Source organism: Oncorhynchus kisutch, linkage group LG22, assembly GCF_002021735.2.
Source record: "Oncorhynchus kisutch isolate 150728-3 linkage group LG22, Okis_V2, whole genome shotgun sequence".
Lineage (NCBI taxonomy): Eukaryota > Metazoa > Chordata > Actinopteri > Salmoniformes > Salmonidae > Oncorhynchus > Oncorhynchus kisutch.
The window spans coordinates 1,843,903-1,856,455 of NC_034195.2; the positions used below are offsets into that span (position 1 = coordinate 1,843,903).

Consider the following 12,553-nt stretch of genomic DNA (forward strand, 5'->3'; position numbering starts at 1 on the left):
GCTTAAAACACACAATGATGACATATGCAAGTGTGCCATATTTATGATAAACAGCCCATGATAATTGACTCATAGTTATACACTGGCACCAAGTAGTTCCAATTTATTTAAATGCAGTAAGTACAAAACCTTTTATAGTACCAACAAGGTACTATACTTTCTTTACGTCAACAAAGCCCTGCAGTTTGTTCCATACATTAAAATACCTACCCAATTTGGTAGCCTGGATTCCATCCAGATTGAGCCCCTCCCCTGTCTGGCTCAACCAATCTAGATGGCAATAGACATTTGCCAGTCAGAATGGCACCCTTGCATCATAATGGTTGGTCAGACATTAAGTCCAGGAATTTCTGCCGTGACCTTTTGAATTGTTCTAGTAGCTTCACATGGGCTAACGCTGGAGGAGAGAACAGCAATGGGGGGAGAGACGCCACTGACTCTGGCAGCTAAAGCCGATCTGGTGGAGACTCCTGGAGCGTGGGAGCTTCTCCACACAACACCAACACAATGACTACCCACTATTGCTGGGTAAAATTAGTGTACTGCAATCTGAGGAAAATGACACACTTAAACTGTAAACAATTGTGTTGTTTAATCACATTGATCATGACACTGTTACCAAATCAACCTTAAAACAAATAGGTGTAGACCTGCATTTCATTTGGTTAAGTAATAAACAGACAAATATTTCAGTTAGAGATAAATGTCTTCACAATGATTTTGTGATGAATCCAGAAGTTCATAGAAACACAATCTTTGAGTTGTATTCACCATTGTTGTGTTGTAAGGAGTTTTTAAAACCACGGAGCTGCATAGCTTCATTCTCCTTGCTGAAACTGTTAGGGCCGGTTCATATGAAATGGCCTATTCTTTGATTGCTAGTGGGTGGAGCGGATCTGTCAGAAGAAGTGGACCTTCATGCAGGAAGCAGCCAAGGTGGGCTGCTCTGAGGTCACGATGGTGTTGCGGAGCTCAGGTTAACTAGAAAGATCACCGGGGCTTGACCCTGTTGGGTGTTTCCATGTCCACATGCTAGACATTGCTCTCCACTATGGTATGTAACCAGTGAGGTAAAATCAGCTCGGAATGTTAATGTATCCATCTAGTCATAGGTTCTGTGAATTTACAGAGGTCGTGCTTATAAACTTTACTCATGTATTCTCTCAGGTGGTGTGACTTTGTTTTTACATGTCATATAAGGAAACGGAGTCAATTCCCAGGCTTTAAATGGGAAGAGTGGATGCAGTTCTGGCGGATGCAGTTGGTACAGGAAACCCAGACTGTATTGAACTTCTCTTAAAAAATGGAGCCAACCCTAATCTACCAACATTCGGCCAGGCCTCACAGGTGTTGAATGACATGTCCATCTCCACCAAACCTTTTTCATTTCTCACTGCTATCAAACTCACTGGCCAAAGCCCGATTCACTCTGCAGTTGATAGCAACCATTCTGATTGTATGGAACTACTCATAGAAAATGGCTTTGTACGTCAACGTCCTCCTGACGCCTCTCAGACAAGAACATGGACTTGAGAAGAAGCACATTATACTTTGCTGTCTCTAGGGACATCCCATGCGTGGAAATGCTGCTGAACGCAGGAGCCAAACCTGAACTGGACCCTCTATGCTGCCTCCTGGTGGCGGCGAGAGCTGGGAGGTATGAGATTGTGAAGCTGCTTCTGGCCAGACGTCAATTGTTACTTCACAGTGGTCAGTAACACAGTGCTTCCCCCGGCTCTGTATTACTGCCTGCGGGACGAGATGATGTGTCTTCTGCTCAACAATGGCTATGACGTTGAAAGGTGCTTCACTTGTAACCATGACGACAGCTTGAGTATGAAATGTGTAGAGGGAAGAAGGAATTCCAGTGAGTTGTCAACCTTTTTTTCATTATTTCCATTGTGGGATGTTTATTAAGCTTCTCTCGACTGAGTGACAAACAAAACATTTTCCAATCGCGTCTATCCTTTATGCAGTTTTGTGAATTCATGAGTCTCTCATGCCTCATGCACCTGTCTGGGTGTGTGGTGCGCATTCTTCTGCACTATGTTAGTCATGTGCATATCTCTTCACAATTCAAACTCACCCTGGAGAAGCAGAAAGAATGGCCTGACATATGTGACGTTCTGGGTAAGGTTATATACTGACAAGACTATAGGTTCAAATACAATGTTTTTACTATTCCAGATGCACCATTTACATGGAGTATATCACATTCAAATACAATGCTTTTACTATTCCAGATGCACCATTTACATGGAGTATATCACATTCAAAAGGTTTACTCTTCTGTTTATTCTCTTTCACCTAGGGAAACCCGATCACTCAAGCACCCGTGCTGACTGGAGATCAGGAAGCAGCTGACCTTGAAAAGACTGAATGACCCCATGATCAGGGTCGGATTAATGCAGGGGCTTACTGCGGCTGAAGCCCCTGGGCGGCCCAAGAGGCAGCAAAAATAAGGAAATGGCAGCAAAAATAAGGAAATATATACAGTATATATTACATATGTAGTATGTTTTTACTGCACCAGCCAACCACAGGAGGATTCAGGAGCCCGCTTTCAATGAGTGGAGACAGGAGGTCAGAGCGCTGGCCGTGCCGTGCCAGGATAACAACCTCTCCCTCAACGTGAGCAAGACAAAGGAGATGATTGTTGACTACAGGAAAAGGAGGACCGAGCACGCCCCCATTCTCATCGACAGGGCTGTAGTGGAGCAGGTTGAGAGCTTCAAGTTCCTTGGTGTCCACATCACCAACAAACTATCATGGTCCAAAAACACCAAGACAGTCGGGAAGAGGGCACGACAAAGCCTATTTCCCCTCAGGAGACCGAAAAGATTTGGCATTGATCCTCAGATCCTCAAAACGTTCTACAGCTGTACCATCGAGAGCATCACTGCCTGGTATGGTAACTGCTCGGCCTCCGACCTCAAGGCACTACAGAGGGTAGTGCGTACGGCCCAGTACATCACTGGGGCCAAGCTTCCTGCCATCCAGGACCTCTACACTAGGCGGTGTCAGAGGAAGGCCCTAAAAATTGTCCAAGACTCCAGGCACCCTAGTCATAGACTGTTCTGTCTGCTACCGCACGTCAAGCGGTACCGGAGCAGCAAGTCTAGGTCCAAAAGGCTTCTTAACAGCTTCTACCTCCAAGCCATAAAACTCCTGAACAGTTGTCATCAAGGCAAAGGGTGGCTACTTTGAAGAATCTCAAATATAAAATAGATTTTGATTTGTTTAACACTTTTTTTGGTTACTACATGATTCCATATGTGTTATTTCATAGTTTTGATGTCTTCACTATTCTACAATGTAGAAAATAGTAAAATATAAAGAAAAACCCTTGAATGAGAAGGTGTGTCCCAACTTTTGACTGGTACTGTATATACATGTATATCCTCCTAATATTGTACAATATGTGTGTCGCTTCATTGGCCTGGGCTGTTGTTTGCTTGAATTCAAGACCAAAGCTCCGTTGCCTATGATTTCTTAATCCGGCCCTGCCCATGTTCATGAGCTGTGACCTTTTCCCTCCCAGACTGAAGAGCTACTTGATGAATGATCTGAATGGCCAAAGTGTTTGCCATGTAGGGAGAAGAGACGACTGTGAACTACCAACCATGCAACCGTATTGACTATGCAGCTTGTATACAGTATGTTTGAATTGTTGAGCATATTATTACATTTCTGTTTCACACGTTGTAAAGTCTTTTTTTTATTTTATTGATTGGATAATGTCTTCCCCTGTCTCTTTTTGAGTAACATATTAGTCAAAAAAGCAATAAGTAAAGCATGGATGTTTGATAAAGCCTTTGAAAGGGAATTGATGCTGGAGCTCCAGCAGTTCTGATGCAGCTTCTGAGAGATCCTATTCAGAATCAGCACAATAGTCTTGAATCATCTTTGCGTCTCGGAAAATCAACAACAATGGATGTCTTTCTACATTTTAATCACATGTTAATACTACCCAGCAGGGAGTTCTTCAAGCCCCTTTGATGGTCTGCCAGAGAAAATGGATCTTCCCTGAACAATTCTCTTCTGACAAGGCTAATATTTGCCATCTGTTATTTTAACATTGCTGTCTCTTTCTGCACTAGTCGTATAAATATCTCTGTAATTATTACAGTTGACATTATGGAAAATGAGTGAACATAAGACACAACATTTGGATGTTGTGGTATGGCCTGCATGCTAAACAAACGACTTCAACGGAAGCAGATGACACCTAAAAATAGCATTAGGCGTGTGTGGATGAACATGCGGATGAACCCCCAGTGCAGGGACTACTTTGCCCTGCTCTACAGTGCCCTGGAGAGTAAGCAGTGTGTGTGTGTGTGTGTGTGTGTGTGTGTGTGTGTGTGTGTGTGTGTGTGTGTGTGTGTTTGGTAGAGAGGGGATTCAGTTCAGGCATGGCACAAATTACACTCTCTGTCTGGACCGGGTGGGACCTGTGATTTCAACGGAACTAGATTTCACAGGTGAGAACTGAAATCTGCCTGACTGGTGAAAAGGACAATGCATCTAATAAAACAGAACATTGTGTTTAGATGTTTCTGGAGTCAATTACCTTTGCACACCTAAAGGTCGGGAGCACGGTGATAGTAGGCCACATGGTAACATCCCTATTTCCTCTGAAGCTATGGATCCTGACGACCTGGACGAAGATCGACTGCTTGATTACGACATTTAGATGAGCATTCAGGATTCGTGCCACAAATATCATTATCATCTTTAGAGAGGTAATGCATGATACGAATACACTTGTGAAAATACTCCATGTCCTAGGCTACTTTTGCATTTTGCTATATGCTGTCATTTTTTAGATCAAAATGACATGAACAATTATTCATATTATGCTTACTTCAATTATTTTGGAACACTGTCTAAACATGATCTCCTCTGTTTCAATATTCTCAGTGATGAACATCTGAAGATCCTAAAGGCTATTGATCGAGGTAAATGCATTGTGACTCTGTCTGATTACTGAGATTGTCATTTTCACATGCAGGGTTTTATGGGTAACACTTTTCTTGACAGCCAGCATCATAACACGTTATGACATGGTCATAACCATGTCATAATATGCTATAACATCTGACATAAATTGTTATAAACTGTCATAGTATGGTTATAACACTGTCATGACCAATATGTTTACACCTGTTGTGAGATATAGTGCGTTCTTTTATGGCTGATTATGACACCTATTTAAGAGTGTCAAAACCCACATTTATTCAAATGTGTTTTTTTCCCTGCCAAGAAGTTTCCTTTGTGTAAATTAATTCTTTACATTCATGTTTTTTTTACATCATATTTTAAATAACTTTTAAATAGAAAATTCACTTTATGACACAGTCAAAAAGTATTGTTACCATCAAAATCATATAACCCAGATAAGCCTATCACCTACATGCCCTTGGTCTAAGGCACTGCATCTCAGTGCCAGAGGTGTCACAACAGACCCTGGTTCGATTCCAGGCTGTATCACAACCGGCTGTGATTGGGAGTCCCAAAGGGCAGCACACAATTGGCCCAGCATCGTCCGGGTTAAGGTTTGGACAGGGCAGGTCGTCATTGTAAATAAGAATTTGTTCTTAACTGACTTGCCTCGTTAAATAAAGGTTAAATAAAAAAAATTAAAAAATGTCAGTTAAAAAGAGTGTGTCTTGTCCTGCTCCTGCATTCATCCCAGTCATCAGAAACCATGACAAACATCTGACATCAATGTGTGCACAATTACAATGATAATTTAATATGGTACATTTCAGAAAATGTTATATAACAAAAACATACTGTTCACAAGTAGGCTATGGTGTAATGGAATGTTTTGCCTTGTTTTGGTAGGCTTTGTGGGTTTTGACACTCTAATGTAGGGTGTCACAACCAGACATAAAATAATGCAATATATGTCACGACAGGTCTAAATATATGTGTTATGACAGTGCTATGACCATATTATGTCAGCTATTATGACATATGACACGGCTATGACTGTGTTATGACAGTGCTATGACCATATTATGTCAGCTATTATGACATATGACACGGCTATGACTGTGTTATGACAGTGCTATGACCATATTATGTCAGCTATTATGACATATGACACGGCTATGACTGTGTTATGACAGTGCTATGACCATATTATGTCAGCTATTATGACATATGACACGGCTATGACTGTGTTATGACAGTGCTATGACCATATTATGTCAGCTATTATGACATATGACACGGCTATGACTGTGTTATGACAGTGCTATGACCATATTATGTCAGCTATTATGACATATGACACGGCTATGACTGTGTTATGACAGTGCTATGACCATATTATGTCAGCTATTATGACATATGACACGGCTATGACTGTGTTATGACAGTGCTATGACCATATTATGTCAGCTATTATGACATATGACACGGCTATGACTGTGTTATGACAGTGCTATGACCATATTATGTCAGCTATTATGACATATGACACGGCTATGACTGTGTTATGACACTGGGTGCCATGTAAAGTCATACTGTTTTATTTAAATCATGAACCATGGCTGCAGATGAGCTGTATGCAAAAAAAAATATTGCAATGAAAATGCATCAAGCCCACTTGTCCCAACTTTAAATTGTAAAGTGATATTTATCAATAACTCAGCAAGAAAATAAACATTTCTTTCTCAGGACCCTGTCTTTCAAAGATAATTCATAAAAAACAAAATAACTTCACAGATCTTCATTGTAAAGGGTTTAAACACTGTTTCCCATGCTTGTACAATGAACCATGAACAATTAATTAACATGCACCTGTGGAACAGTCGTTAAGTCACTAACCGCTTACAGACAGTAGGCAATTAAGGTCGCATTTATGGAAACTTAGGTCACTAAAGAGGCATTTCTACTGACTCTGAAAAACAGCCAAAAGAAAGATGCCCAGGGTCACGTGCCTTAGGAATGCTGCAAGGAGGCATGAGGACTGCAGATGTGGCCAGGGTAATAAATTGCAATGTCTGTACTGTGAGACGCCTAAGACAGCGCTACTGATCGTCCTTGCAGTGGCAGACCACGTGTAACAACACCTGCACAGGATCGGTACATCCGAACATCACACCTGCGGGACAGGTACAGGATGGCAACAACAACTGCCCGAGTTACACCAGCAACGCACAATCCCTCCATCAGTGCTCAGACTGTCCGCAATAGGCTGAGAGAGGCTGGACTGAGGGATTGTAGGCCTGTTGTAAGGCAGGTCCTCACCAGACATCACCGGCAACAACATCGCCTATGGGCACAAACCCACCGTCGCTGGACCAGACAGGACTGGCAAAAAGTGCTCTTTACTGACGAGTCGCGGTTTTGTCTCACCAGGGGTGATGGTCGGTTTATCGTCGAAGGAATGAGTCTTACACCGAGGTCTGTACTCTGGAGCGGGATCGATTTGGAGGTGGAGGGTCCGTCAAGGTCTGGGGCGGTGTGTCACAGCATCATTGGACTGAGCGTGTCGTCATTGCAGGCAATCTCAACGCTGTGCATTACAGGGAAAACATCCTCCTCCCTCATGTGGTACCCTTCCTGCAGGCTCATCCTGACATGACCCTCCAGCATGACAATGCCACCAGCCATACTTCTCGTTCTGTGCTTGATTTCCTGCAAGACAGGAATGTCAGTGTTCTGCCATGGCCAGCGAAGAGCCCGGATCTCAATTCCATTGAGCACATCTTGGATCTGTTGGATCGGAAGGTGAGGGCTAGGGCCATTCACACCAGAAATGTCTGAAAACTTGCAGGTGGAAGAGTGGGGTACCATCTCACGGCAAGAACTGGCTAATCTGGAGCAGTCCATGAGGGGATGCACTGCAGTACTTAATGCAGCTGGTGGCCACACCAGATACTGACTGTTACGTTTGATTTTGACCCCCACCCCCTTTGTTCAGGGACACATTATTCCATTTCTGTTAGTCACATGTCTGTGGAACTTGTTCAGTTTATGTCTCAGTTGTTGAATCTTGTGTAAATATTTGTATGAACATAACATGTTAAGTTTGCTGAAAATAAACGCAGAGAGGACGTTTCTTTTTTTGCTGAGTTTATATTATACATATCCCACATCGACCCGTGATAAGACTATGTAATTAATAATGACAAAGTCTATTAAACTGTTTATCTGACTCCATACCGATGATTTAGCAATATTGAAGCAGGACTATTGATGACTTACATTAAGAATCAAGAAATATCTAAGAATTGAATACTAAATGCAAGTATCTCATATCATTGTAAAATTAATGATTACATTATACAGGGCATGGACATAAGTTACAATGCATTGCTGACATTAACGTAGCATTCATAATCTGGGCATGATCGGAGAGGGAGAGAGACAAGGAACCCTTGGCTTGTGCCATACTATTTTGGGGGCCGGCTCGACACCATTTTATGTAGCTTAGATGAATCATGTCCAATTACTTGACAACAGAAAACTGCTAGGAAACTGTAGACTGATATTGAATGTAGACTGATATTGACTGATATTGAATGGCTGATACTTCATCATAAGACACTAATGCTCCTGTGAAAAGTCATCATTCTTTCTGGTACATTCTCTCCCTCCAAGAGCTGATGACAGGGGCTGGTACCCTCTGCACAAGGCAGCTGTCCAACCTTTTCACCTTTATTTATCTAGGTAGGCAAGTTGAGAACAAGTTCTCATTTACAATTGCAACCTGGCCAAGATAAAGCAAAGCAGTTCGACACATACAACGACACAGAGTTACACATGGAGTAAAACAAACATACAGTCAATAATACAGTATAAACAAGTCTATATACGATGTGAGCAAATGAGGTGAGATAAGGGATGTAAAGGCAAAAAAAGGCCATGGTGGCAAAGTAAATACAATATAGCAAGTAAAACACTGGAATGGTAGATTTGCAGTGGAAGAATGTGCGAAGTAGAAATAGAAATAATGGGGTGAAAAGGAGCAAAATAAATAAATAAATAAAATAAATACAGTAGGGAAATAGGTAGTTGTTTGGGCTAAATTATAGATGGGCTATGTACAGGTGCAGTAATCTGTGAGCTGCTCTGACAGTTGGTGCTTAAAGCTAGTGAGGGAGATAAGTGTTTCCAGTTTCAGAGATTTTTGTAGTTCGTTCCAGTCATTGGCAGCAGAGAACTGGAAGGAGAGGCGGCCAAAGAAAGAATTGGTTTTGGGGGTGACTAGAGAGATATACCTGCTGGAGCGTGTGTTACAGGTGGGAGATGCTAGGGTGACCAGCGAGCTGAGATAAGGGGGGACTTTACCTAGCAGGGTCTTGGAGATGACATGGAGCCAGGGGGTTTGGCGACGAGTATGAAGCCAGGGCCAGCCAACGAGAGCGTACAGGTCGCAATGGTGGGTAGTATATGGGGCTTTGGTGACAAAATGGATTGCACTGTGATAGACTGCATCCAATTTGTTGAGTAGGGTATTGGAAGCTATTTTGTAAATGACATTGCCGAAGTCGAGGATTGGTAGGATGGTCAGTTTTACAAGGGTATTGTCACACCCTGACCATAGTTTACTTTGTATATTTCTATGTTTTGGTTGGTCAGGGTGTGAGCTGAGTGGGCATTCTATGTTTCATGTCTAGTTTGTCTATTTCTATGTCTGGCCTGATATGGTTCTCAATCAGAGGCAGGTGTTAGTCATTGTCTCTGATTAGGAACCATATTTAGGTAGCCTGGGTTTCACTGTGTGTTTGTGGGTGATTGTTCCTGTCTCTGTGTTTTCACCAGATAGGGCTGTTTCGGTTTTCGTTACGTTCTTTGTTTTGTAGTCTTTTTATTGATTCGTGTTTTACATTTGTTTATTAAACATGGATCGCAATCTACACGCCGCATTTTGGTCCGACTCTCCTTCACCACAAGAGAACCGTTACAGGTATGTATGACAGCATGAGTGAAGGATGCTTTGTTGCAAAATAGGAAGCCAATTCTAGATTTAACTTTGGATTGGAGATGTTTGATGTGGGTCTGGAAGGAGAGTTTACAGTCTAACCAGACTCCTAGGTATTTGTAGTTGTCCACGTATTCTAAGTCAGAGCTGTCCAGAGTAGTGATGGTGGGCAGGTGCAGGCAGCGATCGGTTGAAGAGCATGCATTTAGTTTTACTTGTATTTAAGAGCAATTGGAGGCCACGGAAGGAGAGTTGTATGGCTTTGAAGCTTGCCTGGAGGGTTGTTAACAGTGTCCAAAGAAGGACCAGAAGTATACAGAATGGTGTCGTCTGCGTAGAGGTGGATCAGAGACTCACCAGCAGCAAGAGCAACATCATTGATGTATACAGAGAAGAGAGTCGGTCCAAGAATTCAACCCTGTGGCACCCCCATAGAGACTGCCAGAGGTCCGGCCAGCAGACACTCCGATTTGACACACTGAACTCTATCAGAGAAGTAGTTGGTGAACCAGGCGAGGCAATCATTTGAGAAACCAAGGCTGTCGAGTCTGCCGATGTGGTGATTGACAGAGTCGAAAGCCTTGGCCAGATCAATGAATACGGCTGTACAGTAATGTTTCTTGTTGATGGCGGTTAAGATATTGTTTAGGAGCTTGAGCGTGGCTGAGGTGCACCCATGACCAGCTCTGAAACCAGATTGCATAGCAGAGAAGGTATGGTGAGATTCGAAATGGTCGGTAATCTGTTTGTTGACTTGGCTTTCGAAAACCTTAGAAAGGCAGGGTAGGATAGATATAGGTCTGTAGCAGTTTGGGTCAAGAGTGGCCCCCCCTTTGTAGAGGGGGATGACCGCAGCTGCTTTCCAATCTTTGGGAATCTCATACGACACGAGAGGTTGAACAGGCTAGTAATAGGGGTGGCAACAATTTCGGCAGATAATTTTAGAATGAAAGGGTCCAGATTGTCTAGCCCGGCTGATTTGTAGGGGTCCAGATTTTGCAGCTCTCTCAGAACCTCAGCTGACTGGATTTGGGAGAAGGAGAAATGGGGTGGCTTGGGTGAGTTGCTGTTGGGGGTGCAGTGCTGTTGACCGGGGTAGGAGTAGCCAGGTGGAAAGCATGGCCAGCTGTAGAAAAATGCTTATCGAAAATTCTCAATTATGGTGGATTTATCAGTGGTGACAGTATTTCCTATCTTCAGTGCAGTGGGCAGATGGGAGGAGGTGTTGTAAAGTCCATGGAGAATTAGAATGTCCCAGAACTTTTTTGAGTTAGTGTTGCAGGAAGCAAATTTCTGCTTGAAAAAGCTAGCCTTGGCTTTTCTAACTGCCTGTGTATAATGGCTTGTAGCTTCCCTGAACAGCTGCATAACACTGGGGCTGTTCGACACTAATGCAGAACGCCATAGGATGTTTTTGTGTTGGTTAAGGGCAGTCAGGTCTGGGGAGAACCAAGGACTATATCAAATCAAATCAAATCAAATTTATTTATATAGCCCTTCGTACATCAGCTGATATCTCAAAGTGCTGTACAGAAACCCAGCCTAAAACCCCAAACAGCAAGCAATGCAGGTGTAGAAGCACGGTGGCTAGGAAAAACTCCCTAGAAAGGCCAATACCTAGGAAGAAACCTAGAGAGGAACCAGGCTATGTGGGGTTGCCAGTCCTCTTCTGGCTGTGCCGGGTGGAGATTATAACAGAACATGGCCAAGATGTTCAAATGTTCATAAATGACCAGCATGGTCGAATAATAATAATAAGGCAGAACAGTTGAAACTGGAGCAGCAGCACAGTCAGGTGGAAGTTGAAACTGGAGCAGCAGCATGGCCAGGTGGACTGGGGACAGCAAGGAGTCATCATGTCAGGTAGTCCTGGGGCATGGTCCTAGGGCTCAGGTCAGTTGAAACTGGAACAGCAGCATGGCCAGGTGGACTGGGGACAGCAACGAGTCATCATGTCAGGTAGTCCTGGGGCATGGTCCTAGGGCTCAGGTCCTCCGAGAGAGAGAAAGAAAGAGAGAAGGAGAGAATTAGAGAACGCACACTTAGATTCACACAGGACACCGAATAGGACAGGAGAAGTACTCCAGATATAACAAACTGACCCCAGCCCCCCGACACATAAACTACTGCAGCATAAATGGCAACAACAAAGAGGACAAACCATTCAGAGACAAACTGATATCTTTCCGACAGATAAGATCTAAACCAGGCCAGAACATGTCCGTGTAGACCAATTTGGGTTTCCAATCTCTCCAAAAGAATGTGGTGATCGATGGTATCAAAAGCAGCACTAAGGTCTAGGAGCACGAGGACAGATGCAGAGCCTCGGTCCGATGCCATTAAAATGTCATTTACCACCTTCACAAGTGCCGTCTCAGTGCTATGATGGGGTCTAAAACCAGACTGAAGCATTTCGTATACATTGTTTGTCTTCAGGAAGGCAGTGAGTTGCTGCGCAACAGCCTTCTCTAAAATTTTTGAGAGGAATGGAAGATTCGATATAGGCCGATAGTTTTTTATATTTTCTGAGTCAAGGTTTGGCTTTTTCAAGAGGCTTTATTACTGCCACTTTTAGTGAGTTTGGTACACATCCAGTGGATAGAGAGCCGTTTA

General features: G+C 43.1%; 1 pseudogene; it reads left to right on the forward strand.

The window, feature by feature from the left end:
* The first annotated feature begins 1,523 nt into the window (after positions 1-1,523).
* LOC109867635 (ankyrin repeat and SOCS box protein 14-like) lies at positions 1,524-2,364 on the forward strand (annotated as a pseudogene).
* The last annotated feature ends 10,189 nt before the right edge of the window (positions 2,365-12,553 follow it).